Below are 20293 nucleotides of genomic sequence, written 5' to 3'. Positions count from 1 at the left end.
CTGCTCGCATGATTGCGGTAGGAAAATCCAACCACAAGCACTGCGAGCAGTTCAGATGCCTTTCGATGTACTCGATTAATCAAATAAATAGCGGAGATGACGTAGGATGCGAGCGGCCAGGGGGCGTCTTTACAAAATAGCGAGCGCATGTTTTGTTCGCTCGCTGAGCCATAGAGGCGTCAACAGACCGCAAAGAGCGAGCACTCAATTTAAATAGCCGGCCCCTTTTTCTAAACGAGCGAGCGCAAATAGCGTCCGGCTCTGAATCAGGCCCAGAATGCAATAGGACAACAGCAACTTGTGATGTGTAACATGTAACGAAGAGTATAAATCAATGCTAAGTCATATGCATCTCAATCGCATCTCCACCTGTGATTGAATGGGCATAACTGGGTTGTAACAGGATGCTGGCAGGTAGGCTAAGTTTAGAAGGTCGTCAAGGTTGTGTAGACCGTTATGTAGAGTAGTAAGTACACACAGTGCTCAATTCAGACTCGCTCGCAGCGAAAGTATGCAAATCCGCGATTGCACGGCAAGGCATTAGCACGCCCACTATGTCTTTGGCGGCTTGTATGCAGACGCCCACCAGCCTGTCTTAAGATGCCCACTTATGCACGTCATCTCCAGGATGTGAATGCAACCATCGATAACATCGAGTACCATCAGAAGTGAACGCAGCACTTGTAGTTGACCATACCCTACCACAAACACTGCGAGTGCTTCAGTGTGTAAATACCATGTGACATGTACTATGACGTTGCATCTTAATTATGCACGCCTCTGAATCGGCGTTAAGATGCTCAGGCACACCTGCATTCGCACCACCACTCCCCCTTTTTCATGGACCATCCACTGTCACCACCCACAAACTGCTTGTCCTGTCACTCTAGCTAGCCAGCTGGCTTAGCACAGCGAGCGAACGCTTCCCGGTCGCATGGACTAGTACGTGCACTGCGATGCGTACGTATGCACAGATTGCAAACTCGGCAGGCTGCGTGCGAATGCAGCCCAGGGCTGTCTTAACAGCAGTGTGGGCCCTGGGCAAAGCAATGCACTGGGGCCCCTACCCACCCATTCACGAGAAACAAATGTAAATGGTCAATAAAATTAAACCTTCCTGCAAGCCCATCAGACCTCCCACATATGCAGACAGACTGTCTGACTGGTCTGAAGCTGGCGGATCAAGTGAAACTGGGACTGAGGTGAGTACTCGTCACCGGGGGGGGGATGGAGTGGGGGAGGTTAGATCAGAATACAGTGCACCGGCAGCCGGTTTATAAAAATATCACAAATTTACCAACTGGCTGCGGCTGCAGGGGGGTGGGTTGGCGGGCCCCTACAAGCATCGGGCCCTTGGGCAACTGCCCGACAAGCCCAATGGAAGAGATGGCCCTGATGCAGCCTAGCGAATGGGTCTGAATTGGGCCCAGAGATCGTGAAAGCAACACCTACGAGCAGGCTGGTAAAGTGGACGTGTACTGCTACAGTTTAGAAGCGTGTCATAAAATTAACTTACATCCAAATGTAAATGAGCCCCAAAGCAGTTAGTAAGATCTACCTGTTGATGAAAATATATGTGTCATATGATTTTTTTTCTCCTACACTGATATGTGGTATTCAGCACCTTGGAAGTTTATCATATTCTGTTTTCTTCTATGATGCACTCAAGGTGGATTAGTTTAGGAATTTTTACCCGTGACCAACACAACATACTGTAAAGTTTAAAAATATGGAAAGTACTGTGCTTGGTATTAAGTTGTTCTCAATTTGTGAAATGTATGATAATTAAGAGAATATATAAACTGTTAACTAAAGTTTGTGGGTTGTTGTGCTTGTGGGATGTTGTGCTTGTGGGATGTTCATGCACAGTCCTAGGCTTAAGCAAAATATAGCACCTGGCGTTGGAAAATGTTCAAACCTCTCTCATCATGCCAAACTATTGTCTAATTCTACTTTATCTGCCATGGATAGGCTTCTTTGCAGGGGCGGATTGGCCATAGGGCTCACAATTATCATTGTGACATCTGTTAAAGGAACAGGAGTGGGTGTTATCTGGGGGTGAAACTATTTCCTGGGTGTTTCTGGGCTCCACACGGTGGGTCAGGGTTGCTGACAATCTGGCTTGTTAAAACAAACAAAAACAAAAAATATTCAGAGGTCTAAATGCCTCCTTAACCTCAGTAATGTGGCAAAATATTTAAAAATTATCGGTTTAATACATATTGATCTAATAGCCTAATTCTAAGTACAGAATGGGTTCAAATATCGACGCCGGGGGTAAGTATGCTAACCCTCCCCTGTCATGCACCCTAAACCTAACTCTCCCAGGGTGGTGCCTTACCCTAACCTCCCTCCAGTGATGCCTAACCCCAATCTCACCCCGGGGGTGCCTAAACCTGACACCCCCTTTCCAGAGGAAACTAGTATACTTACCCGAGTGTAGATGTTCAGGATTCCGGCAGTTCGGGATGACGGCATCCTGATATCCTTCGGGATAACGGCGATGGCATTATGGCGAGCAGTGGGATGCCGGTGTCGGTATATCGGCGGCCGGCAATATAACTAAATCCCCTAAATACATCTGCCCTGGATGATATAGTGTGTCACTTAAAATGGAATAAGGTAGAAAGGAGGATAGCCAGGGTAAATAAGGAGCAGCAGAATTTGGTAGCAGCAGCAGTCTTATTTACCCTAACTGTCCTCATCATATTGTAAAATCCAAGTGCACCTTGTCTTAGAGAGGAAGCTGTATTTAATGCATATTAGACAGTCTGGTCGTTTGAATTCTCACCAATCGAATCATTGATATATACCTTTATGCAGGCAGCTTTGCAATGCGATCCTTGCAATAATGCAAATGTAGCAGGAGGTGTATGACACCCCCTGCTGCATTAGCGATCCCAGCGTCGTAGTACTGGGATTACCATTGGTGGTTGATGGTAGCGACGGTAAACAGCACTGGCTGGCCATCTAAGTAAGCCTCAGCTTACTCAGGCTGGCCGGCTTGCGAGCCCAGCAGATTGCGTACGTCCACGCTGTCTCTGGGGTGGCCTCTCCCGGAAATCGGGGCGGATACGCCCCGTTTCTGGGAACACCAGCCGACAACGCACCGCTCCTTAAATGTCTCTGCCTGTCAGTCATGCAGAAGCATTCAAGGGCTAGCGTGCCTGTTAGCAGGACCCATTCTGCACACTGGCGGAATGGGTCCAGCGCATGCGCACTTGCATACACAGCTGAATTAGCCCATCAGAGGAGTAATTCTCTCATTGAATGTCCGATGCTTTGGTATGACATCCAAAAGCAGAAATTAAAACCTGAGGAGCATACCAGTTATTATGTTGTATCCAAGGGTAAACTAATCTCGATAAATCTCTCACTCCTCATAGATTGTCGCAAGGTTAAAGTGAGGAGCAGCAGAATTTAGTATATCGATATCGATCATCCAGCACACCACCAACTCACCGACTATAGCGATCAACAATCGCCGGTCCCTATAGTAACCTGGTAGATATTGATATAATCCCTACGTGAACCCGCATCGCTGGTCGTTGGGCACTGAAAAATGAACGATATGAACGATAATGATATAATCAATATTTTAATCGTACAGATTAAAAAATAACCCGAGAAGAGCGATACGGAAATCCGACAGGGTCGAACCTGGGTGGGACCCTGGTAATGGTACAGTGTAAACGACATGATCTGGGTCAGGATAAACTGGGCCAAGCCTTAATTTAGAGGATTGGCTGGCTTCAGTAGCGCTTGGAGATTACATCATCTTCAAGCGTCCACTGTAACGCCGGAAGACCCAGGTCCGGTGTAAATGACTGGACCTGGGAAAAACTTGGATCCAACTGCCAGGGGGAAAGGAGTGAAACCCAGCTCTGACCCGAGGGTCTGATTCAGGGCCTGATTCAGACCTGCTCGCGAGCGCTGAGCGCTCGCAAGCGGGTCGATGTTGCCTAAGTGCGCATGCGCACGATGGAGGCGGCTCCGTCGTGCGCATGCGTGAGACCCGAATAACAACAGCCAAGCCGTCGTTATGGGTCTCGCTCCAAAGGGGGCATGCTGTCGATGGTGATTGACAGCACGCCCCCTTTGGCGGGTGTGCCGGGGGTGTGGCTGCCCAGACGGAGGCGTTCCCATGGGAACGCCTACCGTCTGGAGCCGGCCCCACTGACATCACTAGTGATGTCAGTGGGAGTGCTTTTGGCTCTGATAGAGCCAAAAGCACTCCGGGACTTGCGGCAGCGAGACCCTACCGCAGGGTCTCGTCGCAAGCCCGATGGTCGCCATGGTCTTGACCATTTTGGCCGCTCGCTATAGCTGTGGGTGGTCACCCACAGCTATGCGAGCGGCCAGGAGGCCGCTCCAAAAAGGAGAAGGGACAGCCCTGATTCAGAGCAAGCGCTCTGTCAGAGCGTCCGGCTCTGAATCAGGGCCCGAGCTCAGTGTCCTGGGTTGGAGCCGAGTTTTTGGTTGGAAAGGGGTATTATAGGATCTATTTTTCAAATATACCTACACATATTTGAATAAATCCATAGTAGTTTATATCCTAAATTTCACTTAACATGGCTGGTTTATTATTATCCTTTATTTATATGGCACCATAAGGATTTCGCAACACTTTGCAAAGTACAAAAAAATAAAAATAATGGCCCTCATTCAGAGCCGTACGCTCTGAGCAGAGCGCACGCTCTGAATGAGGGCCGGGCTCCATTTTCATGGAGCGTCCTCCTGGACGCTCGTATAGCTGTGGGTCACCACCCACAGGCTATACGAGCGTGCTTTGTGATGGCCGCGATGGTCGAGACCATCGCGACCATCGAAATTGCGAGCCGGAGCCTGCGGTTGAGGTTTTCAACTGCAAGCTCCGGAGTGATTTTGGCTCTATCAGAGCCAAAATCACTCCCACTGACATCACTAGTGATGTCAGTGGGCCGGCTTCTGACGGGAGGCGTTCCCGTGGGAACGCCCCCGTCAGGGAGGCACGCCCCCGGCACGCCCACCAAAGGGGGCGTGCTGTCAATCAACATTGACAGCACGCCCCCTTTGATCGGACACAACGAGCGAAGGACTTTCCTTCGCTCGTCGCGTCTGGCGCATGCGCACGACGGAGCTCCCTCCGTCGTGCGCATGCTCAGTGCATAACATCGACCCACTTGCGAGCGGACAGCCGCTCGCGAGTGGGTCCGAATCAGGCCCAATGATAGTACATAAAATTGCAGAGCATGACATACAAGCTATATAAACATTGTTGCATATGCAGTTAAAATACCCACAAAAGCAGCGCTGACGGGGTTTATACTGTAACCACGCAGGGGGCCGGGAGCGACACCTGATTTTCGTGAGGCTCCTTGCCGAATCGGGAGGGTAGGCGAGTATGGGGTTCAGTAGTGTAAACAGGGGCGTATCTACCCATTGGCCAGGATGGCACTTGCCAGGGGCGCTGGCCAAAGGGGGGGCGCTGTCCGGCAGTGCCACTGCAAGCCAATGGGTGGACTAGCCCAGGGGCTTGAACTAGCCCCGCTAGTCCCCCCGGGCCCCACAAGTGTAGGGCAGACCGCAGTGAGAGCGGTCTGCCCTACACCGTAACAAACACACAGCCGCCAGCGGCGGTTGTCTTATTGTTATAGCAACCAGCCAATGAGAGTCAAACAGACTCTCATTGGCTGCTGCATCCACAGAGGTAGCCGGCTGGAGTTCACTCATGAGCTCAGCCTTTCGGCTCCCCCCTGCAGCGGGTGATGGGCACAGGGGGGAGTGTGGCTACTAGAGGGCCCTGTATAGGGGGTGGCTGCTACTGGGGGCATATTATGGTGGGGATGGACGCTACTGGTGGCACTGTATAGAGGGGACCACTACTGGGGGCACTGTATAGGGAGGACTACTACTGTGGGCACTGCAGAGAGGTGATTAGTACTGGGGGCACTGCATCGAGGGATCTACTACAGTGGGCACTGCATAGGAGGGACTACTACTGGGGGCACTGCATAGGTGGGACTACTACTGGGGGCACTTCCTGAAATTAAGGGTGGAGGGGGGCGCCAGTCCATTACCTTGCCAGGGGCTCTTGGATCCCTAGATACACCCCTGAGTGTAAATGATAAGAAAATAACATTTGCACTTTTAAAGGATTTTGGTTGGAACAAAGGGGACAGTGGACCTCATTCAGAGTCGAACTTTATGCATGCGCAGTTTAGCGAACATCGGTGGCGTACGACCGTGCGGCCGCAACGACCGACTCTGAATTAGGTCCAGTATGTGAAATGCTAGGACACACAAGAACGTTATATACTGGACATTCCACCAAGAAACACATTCTCCGTCAAAATGACGACATCCATGTGGGCGTTTCACTTCAAATCCTACATTTCTGATTTACTCTATACAGCCAGGATAAATGCTGACACTATGACATGCTTGGACTTCTCACACAGTTATGTATATTGCAACTGAAGAAAAGACAGTATAAAATCCTTTTGTTACTCTAGGTTGGGTACGGGATGCTGGCGGTTAGAATCCCGACAGGGTTAGGATACAGACACTTGTCGGTCGGTATCCTAACCCTCTCCCTACCCTAACCCTCCCTTTTCGGTGCCTAACCCTAACCTCCCCCCCAGTGCCTAAACCTAACCTCCTTCACGCCGCACCCTAAACCTAACTCTCCCCCCTTATTGCCTAACCCTCCCCCTAGTACCTAACCACTAACCCTAAAGTTTACCATCCCCCTAACCCCGCTACTTACCTTCAGATGCCGGCACCAGGAGTCTGACAGGTGTCGCGATTCCGGCATTCAGACCGCCGGAATCCCCTGCGTCGGTATTACAACAGCATCCTGTCCCTCTCCAGCTCACGTTTCCTATTATACTGTGGAATTCGGACCCGGTTCAGAGGTGCACGCTAATGCAGCCGTTACTGCTGCCCCAGTACCACTGCTACAACCAATGGGATTCAAACAGAGAAGCCACTGCTGTGCGTATTAAGAGGCATCATTGGCCGCATCATCTGACACACCATCAGAGATTGCAGCCAGTAGAGGTCCAGTAGGACCTCTAGCATCTGTCTCCTCCTAGGCGGCGGCCATGTTTGAGGGCCATTTTCTGCAGATTCCATGAGGACGGCTAGATCACATGGAATCTGCAGCCACCTCGCCCCACAAGCCCCCGCGCCCCCAAGCCACCGTGGGGTCTGCGGGGGCTGTAGTTACGCCACTGCTCCCAGTAGTGGTCCCCCTATGCAGTGCCCCTTATATAATGCCCCCAGTAGTAGTCCCACCTACGCAGTGCCCCTTATGTAGTGCCGCAGGTAGTGGTCCCCCTATGCCGTGCCCCTTATATAATGTCCCCAGTAGTAGTCCCCCCTGTGCAGTGCCCCTTATATAGTGCCCCCAGTAGTAGCCTCACCCCAGCAGTGCCCCCAGTAGTAGCCTACCCTAAGCAATGCCCCCAGTAGTAATCGTGCCCCCAGTAGTAGCCTCCCCCAGCAATGCCCCCAGTAGTAATCATGCCCCCAGTAGTAGCCTCCCCCTAACAGTGCCCCCAGTAGAAGCCTCCCCCCAGACAGACACACACGTAAAAAAAAAAAACTCCACTTACCTTAATCCCCGCTGCGGCGTCCGTTTCTCTGTCCCCCGGGCTCCGGCAGTCCCCACGGGCCCCTTTGCATGTTGGGAGAGACGTCATGACGACTCTCCCATCACCCGCTGCGGGAGCCGGAAAATGGAGCTCATGACTGAGCTCTAGCCCGGCTCTGCAGTGGGCGCAGCAGCCGATGAGAGTCTGCCTGATTCTCATCGGCTGCTAAAACAAACAGCTGCCGGCGCCGGTGGCTGTGTGTTTGTTCCTATTAGTGTAGTGTGGACTGCACCTATGTGCAGTCCACACTACCGCCCTGGACACGCCCACATCTGGTGAGCCACCTCCCTGTTAATACCCAAAAAATTGCCTCTCTCTGAGTCCAAATTTGTTCTGCGGATTTTGTTGATAACCATCGGGACACGTGCAGTGCGACTCGGACTCGCGCAAGCTGAGAACATCGGCCGCTTGCGCGTGGCATTGACATAGCGAGTGCCTCTGGCTCAGGCCCTTTATGTGCTTACAATTTTTTTGCGTTAACAAGCTAAAATAGCTGATAGACTATTACCATTTCCAGAGAGCAATCTAAAGTTGTGCAATATTTTTACTCCATCATTATGTGAGGGTGAGGAGCCAATGAAATGCTCCTTGCCAAGTTATTGCGCAATTGCTGTGTGGAAATCTATTTGGAACCGTAGATAAAATCTGCATAAGTGTAATCACGCCATAATTCACACATTCCTGTGGAACACAGCAGAATGGGAGCCAATAAAGACCCCACATTGGGACAGGATGAAACTACTATTGTTCATTATTTATTAGAGCAACTCTAAGGGAAATATGCAGACACAGGGCCTGATTCAGAGCTGCCCGCAAATACAGCTACGTCTTTTGCTGCATCTGCGCCGGTGTCTTTATACTCAGGGCCGTAGAGAGCCTGTCCTGGGTACTGGCAAGAGGGCATGACCAAATGTAAGGAGACATTGCCACGTCTCCTTACACAACAACAAAAAAATACAGTATTTGCAGCGTCGCTCCACTGGGGGGGGGGGGTTTGGGGGGTGCCGTTGTGCCCCTCAGCCAGGGGCAGATCTAGGAGGGGCGTGATCTGTGTGATCGCTCTCCCCTCCTGTCAGGTGCATGCAGAGGAGACTGCTGCTGTGATCAGCAGCAGTCTCCTTGTGTGCTGGGCTGTACTCACTGCAGCCCAGCACACAACTGGGGGGAGGGGAAAGCAGCTACCTGGACCCCTGCCGGGCCCGTCCAGCAAGCCTGGGTTGGGTTTATAAGTACCCACCCCTCACCTCCTCTCAGCGCATATAGTGGGTGGGCCGTGGGAAGCTACGCCCCCTGTTTCACAGTGTCGGCAATGTCATTGTGTAGCAGGGGAGGGGCTGCGGTCACACCCCCCACTCCTCCCCTATCACTGTATATTATTAGAGTTTATCACTTCTGTTGGATGTTTATAATTATGGTCCCCACAATGGACCCAGGGCCTGATTCAGAAATGGACGCTATTCCGACGTTCCCGCAGTTGCGCAATGTTTTGCTAGTGAGCATGCGCAAAAAGTTCTGAAATCTCTTACTGCGCATGCATGAACCCGAGTGACGTTAACAATGGCGTACAGAATCGCTAACACTTGTTTGTGACCTCTGGGCTTATCAGGCTGGAGACTGTGAGGTGACCTAAAGTGATCGCACAAAGGGTCCGCTTCATGGGGGTGTTAGGGGAGTGTCACGGGCAAGTCTGGGAACGTTGCCGAGTTCCCAATCTCAAATATAATGCTTTAGAGCGCATGTTTAATTGGTCTTGAGGAGAGTAGCTAGAGTATACCCAATCAGCTGATTGATTGGTACTCTATCAATTTGAAATTGATCATAATCGACCTTTAATTAATATACCGCCAAGATTTGATAAATCTCTCCCAAAGTCACTTACCAATCACAAGATGACGAGAGCAATGCCAGGTCCCTACGGGGTTAAACAGGCATGCACGTGCGCTGACTGACCGTTGCGCCTTCGCATGACATAGTAGTCCGTCGCTGGCAGCAATAGGCTGCCAGCAGCTAAGCAGAGGACTCTGCTAATGAGGAGGATGTTGCTGGACCTTGCCGGCGGGGTATGTAATGATGAATACCAGTGGCATATTTCTTTGTATCACTGCAATACTAAAATATGCTGCTGGTGTTTAGGTTTGTTAATAATGGGGCCCAAAGTATATTCCCAGTTTGCTGTCCTTCTGCCCCCAAAAAACCTGTCTGCCCCTTAAGGTGATCATACACAGTGCGATGCACCGTGTAGGCCGACTGCCGATCCTGATGGAACGCTTGCCGTTTTGTGGGCGGCCGCACTGACAGCAGTGATGTCAGTGGGGAGCTTCCTGCTCGATCAGAGCAGGAAGCTCCCTGGGGCTTGCGGTTGCCGAGACCCAACCTTAGGGTCTCATCGCAAGCCCCGATGGTCGCGATGGTCTTGACCATCGCGACCATCACCCTGGTCAGTTGCTAAGCTTAGCTAGCGACCAGGAGGCCACACTAAAAAAAAGAAGCAGCCGCCCTCATTCAGAGAGAGCGATCGCTTCTTGCGTCCGCCTCTGAATGAGGGCCATTGTCATTGCCACAAACTGTTTCATAGTCATAAGACTGAATGAGAAGTTTATGACCTGCATCATCGTCGGCAGACATCCCCTCCCCACATCAGCCCGGGTTACTTACATCTGTGTCGCCTGTAGCTCCCCTGATGCCGGCCCTGCCATATAACAGAATATAACCCCCATACCACATGATATGAATATCGCTCCTGCACCTCACATCATGGTAGTTATACCCAGCACTCCATAACTGAATATAGCATCCATGCACCTCAGATCAGTACCTCTGCTGGTTAATAAGGCTTTGGTCTTTGGATATGCACACTCCCTCCACTGCACGTCGCCACTAAAAATGCACTTTTAGCTCGCATCGCGGGCACTGCTAAAAAGACGATCTTATCCCAGTGAATTCATGAAGAGGAAGTTCCCTCTGCATAAATCATGAGGAGGGCACTCTCCCGGAAGGTGCAGGAACCCCCCGGACCCCTATAAGAGTGGGGGGCCCTCCTGCCGACTTCCTAGTGAAGTGGGTACTATGGGGGTAGACACATAGGGTGTGGTTCCAATATAATTAGTTTTTATTGAAAAAAAAAATCATATTGGCCCCGCCCCTTTGATCGACCCGCTATTTGTGTTATTCCCTTTATAGCCTGGCCCCGCCCCCACCTCCAGTCAGCTGCACCTCTCCTCTGGGCTTCCGGAGGAGAGAGTGTAGAAGTAAGCAAATATGGGAAGAGGTATACTTTATACACTTGCTACCTGGAATAGGTACACTTAATACACTGGTTACCAGGAAGAGGTATGCTTTATACACTGGCTACCAAAAAGAGGATTGCTTTGTACCAGGCTACCAGGAATAGTTTTGCTTTATACATTGGCTACCAGGAAGAGGTATGATTTAAACACTGAGGTATGATTTACACATTGGCTACCAGGAAGAGGTATGATTTAAACACTGAGGTATGATTTACACATTGGCTACCAGGAAGAGGTATGATTTAAACACTGAGGTATGATCTATATATTGACTACCAGAAAGAGGTATGCTTTATATGCTGGCTACCAGGAAGAGGTATGCTCATTCTTACCTACCCTCCCGATTCGGCCGGGAGCCTCCCAAAAATCAGGTGCCACTCCCGGCCCCAGCAAGCAGATTTATAAACCCCGGCAGCAGGGGGGGAGCAACCCTGGGTATGCTTTATACACTGGCTACAAGGACGAGGTATGCTTTATACGCTGGCTACCAGGAAGAGGTATGATTTATACACTGGCTATCAGGAAGTGGAATGATTTATACACTGAGATATGATTTATATAAGGAAGAGGTATGATTTATACACTGAGGTATGATCATTACATTGGCTACAAGGAAGAAGTATGCTTAAGCCGGCTAACAGGAAGAGATATGTTTTATACACTGGCTACCAGGAAGGGATATGCTTTATACACTGACTACCAGGAAGGCATATACTTTGTACACTGGCTCCCAGGAAGTATGATTTATACACTGAGGTATGATCTATACATTGGCTACAAGGAAGAGGTATGCTTTATACACTGGCTACAAGGAAGAAGTATGCTTTATACACTGGCTACAAGGAAGAGGTATGCTTTATACACTGGCTACAAGGAAGAAGTATGCTTTATACACTGGCTACAAGGAAGAGGTATGCTTTATACACTGGCTATCAGGAAGAGGAATGATTTATACACTGAGATATGATTATACGAGGAAGATGTATGCTTACACTGGCTACCAGGAAGAGATGCTTTATACACTGGCAACCAGAAAGAGGTATGCTTTATACACTTACTACCAGGAAGAGGTATGCTTTATACACTGGCTACCAGGAGGAGTTATGATTTATACACTGGCTATCAGGAAGTGGAATGATTTATACACGGAGATATGATTTATATGAGGAAGAGGTATGATTTATACACTGAGGTATGATCTATACATTGGCTACCAGGAAGAGGTATGCTTACCTTGGCTACGAGGAAGGGATATGCTTTATACACTGGCTACCAGGAAGGCATATACTTTTTACACTGGCTACCAGGAAGGCATATACTTTGTACACTGGCTACCAGGAAGTATGATTTATACACCGAGGTATGATCTATACATTGGCTACAAGGAAGAGGTATGCTTTATACACTGGCTATCAGGAAGAGGTATGATTTATTCACTCAGATATGATTTATACGAGGAATAGGTATGCTTACATTGGCTACCAGGAAGAGGTATGATTTATACACTGAGGTATAATCTATACATTGGCTACAAGAAAGAGGTATGCTTTATACACTGGCTACCAGGAAGAAGTATGCGTTATACACTGGCTATCAGGAAGAGGAATGATTTATACACTGAGATATGATTTATACGAGGAAGATGTATGCTTACACTGGCTACCAAGAAGAGATGCTTTATACACTGGCTACCATAAAGAGGTATGCTTTATACACTGGCTACCAGGAAGAGATGCTTTATACACTGGCTACCAGAAAGAGGTATGCTTTATACACTTACTACCAGGAAGAGGTATGCTTTATACACTGGCTACCAGGAAGAGGTCTGCTTTATACACTGGCTACCAAGGAGAGTTTTGCTTTATGCACTGGCTACCAGGAAGAGGTATGATTTATATACAATGGCTACCAGGAAGAGATATGCTTTATACACTGGTTACCAGGAAGGCATATACTTTCTATACTGGCTGCCAGAAAGAGGTATGATTTATACACTGAGGTATGATCTATACATTGGCTACAAAGAAGAGGTATGCTTTATACACTGGCTACCAGGAAGAGGAATGATTTATACACTGAGATATGATTTATATGAGGAAGAAGTATGCTTACACTGGCTACCAGGAAGAGGTATGCTTATACTGGCTACCAGGAAGAGGTATGCTTTGTACCAGGCTACCTGGAAGAGGTATGCTTTATACACTGGCTACCAGGAAGAGGTATGCTTTATACACACTACCAAGAAGAGTTTTGCTTTATACACTGGTGACCAGTAAGAAGTATATTTTATACATTGGCAACCAGGACGAGATATGTTTTATACACTGGTTACCAGGAAGGCAAATACTTTCTATACTGGCTAGCAGAAAGAGGTATGCTTTATATGCTGGCTACCAGGAAGAGGTATATTTTATACACTGGCTACAAGGAAGAGGTATGCTTTATACACTGGCTACCAGGAGAAGGTATGCTTTATACACTGGCTACAAAGAAGAGGTGTGATTCATACACTGGCTACAAGGAAGAAGTATGATTTATACACTGAGATATGATTTTTAAATTGGCTACCAGGAAAAGGTATGCTTTATATGCCAGCTACCAGGAAGAGGTATGCTTTGTATGCTGGCTACCAGGAAGAGGTATGCTTTATATGCTGGCTACCAGGAAGAGGTATGCTTTATACACTGGCTACCAGGAAGAGTTTTGCTTTATACACTGGCGACCAGTAAGAAGTATATTTTATACATTGACAACCAGGACGAGATATGCTTTATACACTGGTTACCAGGAATGCAAATACTTTGTATACTGGCTACCAGAAAGAGGTATGCTTTATATGCTGGCTGCCTGGAAGAGGTATGCTATATACACTGGCTAACAGGAAGAGGTATGTGCTATACACTGGCTACAAGGAAGAGGTATGCTTTATAACTGGCTACAAGGAAGAGGTATGCTTTATACACTGGCTTCAAAGTAAGAGGTATGATCTATACATTGACTACCAGGAAGAGGTATGCTTTATACACTGGCTACAAATAAGAGGTATGCTTTGTACACTGAGGTATGATCAGGGCCGTTAAGTGCCAGCCTGGGCAAGTAAGAATTGATAGTTGGCGCAGCAACTGGCTGAAGTAGGAATTGGTAGTTAATTGTTGATGCAGCTTCCGGGCTGAGTAGTAGTGGAATACAGAGCTACGATTAGAAACCAGCCCTACAACAGCCTTGTGGCCTGGAACTTTTGGCAAGTTGCGGCCGTTACAGAATTGAAGGCTGGTGAGGCGTGACGACAGGTGGCCTTTGGGCTGTAACGCAGGATGTGGCCTTTGGGCCGTGTAGCAACCTTGAGGGCTGTGAACCCTTGGCTGAATGTCACCGTTGTGAGACTTGTGCCGCCGGGTTGACACAAGCAGCAGTCCACTTGATTGTGCACACTTGATGCTGATGTACAGCTTGTGCCACCAGGTTGACACAAGCAGCAGTACGCTGGCTTATGTACACTTGCCGCTAATGTGTGGCTTGTGCCACCGGGTTGACACAACCAGCAGCAAACTGGTTTGCAAACACTGCCGAGGTGCGGCTTGTGTCGCCTGGATGACACAAACAGCAGGAGCAAAACAACGCAGACTCGGGAACTGGATACTCGACTTGAACAGGAGACTCACAGCAGAACTGGAAACACGTGTGACCGCTATCAGTGGCACCTGAGCATCAGCAAGGTAGAGAAAGGAGGATGCACCAATCCTGTTCCAGCAGAGGTGATGTCAGCCAGAAGGCCACCCCATCAATTTGGTGGTTCAGATTTAAAAAAAAAAAAATTAAAGGGGCATGTAGGAGATGCTGTCTGTGGCCATTACAATTTCTGGACACTCATAGACCATAAATTTAAAAATGTCAGGCAGCAATGCCCCAAACAGCACATAATGCAAAGAAAAGAGGTGCAAGATGGAATTGTCCTTCGGCCCTCCAACCCACCCTTATGTTGTATATATGAAAAGGGACATTCACATTTTAACAAACCAATCACTTCAGCGACAGGGACTGCCACTTGTGGCTGAAATGATTGGTTTGTTTGGACCCCCCACAAAACAAGCTGCCAATGCACAGTGGACATTGGTGGCAATGATCTCATACACAAACTGGCTTTACAACATAGGTAAGATCATATGTCATCATCGTCATCCCCATCAGTGTGTGCATCCTCCTCTTCACACAATATTAATTTGTCCCCGCTGGAATCCACTATTACAGACGCTTCTGTATTTTTTTGACTTAATTGCTGGTAAAGGTCTTCCTCGTGGAAATTGTAATTCATTTTAATGAACATCATCTTTGCCACATTTTGGGGAAGTAACCTCCTACGCCGATCACTGACGAGGTATCCGACTGCACTGAAAACTCTTTCAGAGTATACACTGGGGGGAGGGCAACTTAAGTAAAGCAAAGCCAGTTTGTGTAAGAGACTCCAAATTGCCTCTTTTTTCTGCCAGTAGTGAAACGGACTGTCTGACATGCCTATTTGGATGCTGTCCCTAAAATAATTCTCTAAATGGTGACCCTATCAGACAAAGTCACTGTAGACATGTCACTCATTTTAGGCAGTTCTTTCAGACCCAACCAAATATCATTAGGTTTTGCTGACTGATCTGCATCACCACCACCAGTGGGTCTCTTAGGAAAATTTATTTTTTTCGTGGCAGCCGCAGAAACTGAAGGAGGAGATGATGCCGTGTCATGTGCCGCTTGAGCTGACAATTTTTTTACCACCAGCTCTTTGCAACTTTTCAGATTTATGTCCGTCGGAAAGAAAGACACAAGGTATGACTTAAACCTACGATCAAGTATGGTCGCCAAAATATGTTATCTGATTTCAAGAGATTGACGAACCTTGGATCCTGGCAAAGCGAATGAAGGGATTGATCTACAAGTCCGACATACTTAGCGGAATCACTCAGTTCAGCTCCTCCTTCAGTTTCTTCAGCTGCTTTTGCAAAGTCTAATTAGGGGAATGGCCTGATTCAAGCTGGCAGTGTCTGAATGAACGTCACGTGGCAATTTCAAAGGGTTTGAGAACCTTGCACAACACAGAAATTATTCTCCACTGCACTTGACTAAGGTGCATTCCTGCTCTTTTCTCTATGTCATAAGCCGTAGTGTAGCCTTGGATGGCCTTTTGCTGCTCCTCCATCTGCTGAACATATAGAGGGTCGAATTCCACCTAGTTACTACCTCTTGCTTCAGCTGATGGCAGAGCAAATTCAACAGTACTTGTTGATGCTGCAATCTTCGACACGCAGTTGCTGAATGTCGAAAGTGGCCAAAAATCTTTCAGGCTACCGAGAGTATCTCCTGCATGTCCCTGTCATTTTTTAAAAATGTTGCACCACCAAATTAATTGTGTGAGCAATATACATGGGATGTGTTCGAATTCGCCCACATGTAATGCTCGCACAATATTTCTGGCATTGTCAGAAATCACACATCCTGAGGAGAGTCCAAGTGGGTTAAGCCAATTTGCAATGATTTTCCTGAGTTTTTCTAAGAGGTTCTCAGCACTATGGACCTCATTCAGAGCCGGTCGCACAAAGCGTGCGGTCGGTCTGAATGAGGGGAGGACCTCTTGAATTTTCAAGACGTCCTCCTTTGCGGTGGTAAGGCTGTGGGTTAACACCCACAGCCTTACGACCGCCTAAGGTGATGGTCGCGATGGTCAAGACCATCGCGACCATCGGGGCTTATGACGAGACCCTAGGGTAGGGTCTCCCTTGTCGTAAGCCCCGGAGAGCTTTCGGCTCTGTCTGAGCCGGAAGCTCTCCACTGACATCACTAGTGATGTCAGTGAGGCCACCCCCAAATGGCAGGCGTTCCCATGGGAACGCCTCCATTTGGGCTGCCACCCCCCGGCCCGCCTTCCAAACGGGGCGAGCTGTCAATCAACATCGACAGCTCGCCCCCTTTGGATCGAGACCCGCTACGACCGGCGCTATCGGTCGTAGCGGGTCTCACGCATGCGCACGACGGCGCCGTTGTGCGCATGCTCTGTGGGGGGCCATCTACCCGGTCCAGCGCATCGGCGCTAACGACCGGGTCTGAATGACCCCCTATGCCTCTTAGTGAAACCGGTGATACACAGAGTAGCCTGCCTCTGAATGAGCTGGCATTTGTTAGATGTTGCTGCTGATGTTTGCACTGTTGGAGGCAATACACCTACCCAGTAATCTTTAGTTTGCCCTGTCCCACTTGTCCACATATCTGTGGTTAAGTGGACAAGTGGGCACAACCGCATTTCGGAGGACATTAATAAGGTTTTTTTTAATGTTCTTGTACAGATTGTGAATTGCTATTCTAGAGAAGTGGAATCTAGAAGGGACATGGTAGCGGGGACACAGGACCTCAATTAACTATCTAAAACCCACTGCATTAATGGCGGATACTGGATGCACATCTAATATCAGCATAGCTGTTATGGCATCAGTAATCTGCTGGGCAACTGGGTGTCTGCAGTCATACTTGCTCCCAAATGCAAAGGATTGTTTGACAGTCAATTGGTTGAACTAAAAGTAGTCTTCTTCCTGGTCCCCTTCTGGGATGAAGAGCCACTCGCAGCAGCAGCAACAGGTGTAGCACTCAAGGATCCTGAAGAACCACGGATAGGAGAGGAGTCCTTATGATATTGGATGCAGGACTACTTCCGACCACGAATGAGGATGTTGATGATGATGCAGGTGTTGGTGGTGAAGATTGCAGGTGCTTGGATCCAGATAGAAGGGAGCCACTAGGTGACACTGGACTGATTGTTATGTTTTTTTTTAGCCAAAGTTTCTGAATTTGAAATAACCTTTTCAATTTGATGAATGCGCTGCAAGTGACGTAACAGGGAGGAGGTTCCAAGATGGTTAAGGTCCTTACCTCTACTCACTGTTACTTGGCAACAGTTACAAATGGCTTGGCAAAGTTTGTCTGGATTTGGCTGGAAATAATTCCGCACATGAGAAGTGGATTTTTTTGATCCTTTGCCCAGGCATGCCAACAATGGGATTTTTCCCACCAAGGGCAACAACTTTTGCCGGATTTACAGTTTTTACACAAACATCCTCGGCATCAACATCATCATCAACATCCTCATCATCCTTGTTGTTATCGCCTACTACATAAATATCCTCCTCATCCTCCTGGTGCAATTCCACAGAAGCATCCTCGATTTCTACGTCAGCATGTTGACTTGTGCTGCTCACCCCACATTTGCAGAAGGCACACAAATTGTGGAAGAAGGATCCTCTTCAAGTACAGTATTAGAAAGGTCAGGCTCACACATGGTAACCTCGGGGATCTGTGACTTTTCGGAGCACACAGCTGGTTCATGTGTCTTACTCGTCTTAACAATTAAAAATTCTTTATACCTCTCTTACAAGCAGAAGGGCTTAAATCATCACAACTAGAACCACCAGTCATAAATAAAACCTTACCTTGCCACTTTGTGTAGTGAATGACATATTGCCAATTTTTTTATTTATCTAAAAATATTTTTACATTGGGGTGGAGAGCACCCTTGACTGAACCAGCAGCCCCTTGATAAATGACACAGGAAGCACCCCTGCACAGCTACGTTGTTTATAAGTGCGGCTAACGCGCACACACAGAAAAAATAACACTTTGATTTAAAAAAAAATTTAAATACACTGGGGGTGAGAGCACCCCTGAACGAGGCAGCAGCCCCTTGATAAACGACACAGGCAGCACCCCTGTGCAGCTACGTTGTTAAGTGCGGCTAACGCACGCACACACACAGGAAAAAAAAAACACTTATTAATTTTATTTTACACTGGGGGGAGAGCACCCCCTGGATAAAACTGCAGCACCCCTTTATGGACTGCAGTGACACAGGAGCCACTGAAGCCCCCCTCTTCTGTCTGCAGCACAACTCCTATAGAGTATAGAGTAGACAAAAACATAGCTCTTATGGATAACAGAATAGCACAGCCTTGGACAACAGCCAGCCCCTATGGAATACAGCCAGCCCCTATGACAAGTGACAACAGCAGCCAGCCCCTATGCACAGCAACAGCACAGCCGCTATGGTCAACAAGAGCACAGCCCCTCCTTTGCTTCCTCTTCACTCTCCACAGCCGGAATGAAAATGGCGGCGAGTGCGGAACCTTTTATACAATCCAAAACCCGCGAGAATCCGACAGTGGGATGATGACTACACTGGCTACAAGGAAGAGGTATGCTTTGTACACTGGCTACAAGGAAGAGGTATGCTTTGTATACTGGCTACAAGGAAGAGGTATGTTTTGTACACTGGCTACCAGGAAGAGGTATGCTTTATACACTGGCTACAAGGAAGAGGTATGCTTTGTACACAGGCTACAAGGAAGAGGTATGCTTTATACACTGGCTACTAGGAATAGGTATGATTTATACACTGACGTATGATCTATACATTGACTACCAGGAAGAAGTATGCTTTATATGCTGGCTGCCAGGAAGAGTTATGCTTTATATGCTAGCTACCAGGAAGAAGTATGCTTTATACACTGGCTACCAGGAAGAGGTATGATTTAAACACTAGGATATGATTTATACATTGGCTACCAGGAAGAGGTATGCTTTATATGCTGGCTACCAGGAAGAGGTATGCTTTGTATGCTGGCTGCCAGGAAGAGGTATGCTTTATATATACTGGCTAACAGGTAGAGGTATGTGGTATACACTGGCTACAAGGAAGAGGTATGCTTTTTACACTGGCTACAAGGAAGAGGTACGATTTATACACTATGTAGGTATGATCAAGTCCGTTAAATGCCAGCCCGCACCTGGGTGAAGGGGGCGTGGCCACGTCCCCATAATAAAAAAAAAAAAAAAAATCTGTGGATTGTCAGCCCAGCACAAATCCAGAGGGGCGAGCGATCAGGATGATCGCTTTCCCCCACAGGCAGAGAACACTGAAGCAGTCTCCTTTTGAAGCCCAGCACACAGCAGCGTGTGCTGGGCTTCTCAGCTGACAGGTAAGAGGGAGGGGGGGTGGCATTGGACCTGGACCCCTCCAGCAAGCCCCGGGTAAATAGTACCTGCTCTCCCCCCACTCTCAGTGCCCCTTGGTATGATCTATACATTGACTACCAGGATGAGGTATGCTTTATACACTGGCTTCAAGGAAGAGGTATGCTTTGTACACTGGCTACCAGGAAGAGGTATGCTTTATACACTGGCTTCAAGGAAGAGGTATGCTTTGTACACTGGCTACCAGGAAGAGGTATGCTTTGTACACTAATGTAGCTGGTTGTTTCAGAGTGTCAGAGTCTTGACATAGGGCCCGATTCAAAGTTATACGCTATTTGCTGATGGTATGAACTGTGAATTCGAACCCTA

The sequence above is a fragment of the Taudactylus pleione genome, unplaced genomic scaffold (genome assembly GCF_031769625.1).
Source record: "Taudactylus pleione unplaced genomic scaffold, aTauple2 ptg000842l, whole genome shotgun sequence".
In the NCBI taxonomy this organism is placed as follows: domain Eukaryota; kingdom Metazoa; phylum Chordata; class Amphibia; order Anura; family Myobatrachidae; genus Taudactylus; species Taudactylus pleione.
The sequence above is the reverse complement of the archived record's forward strand: the minus strand, read 5'-3'. Positions refer to the sequence as shown.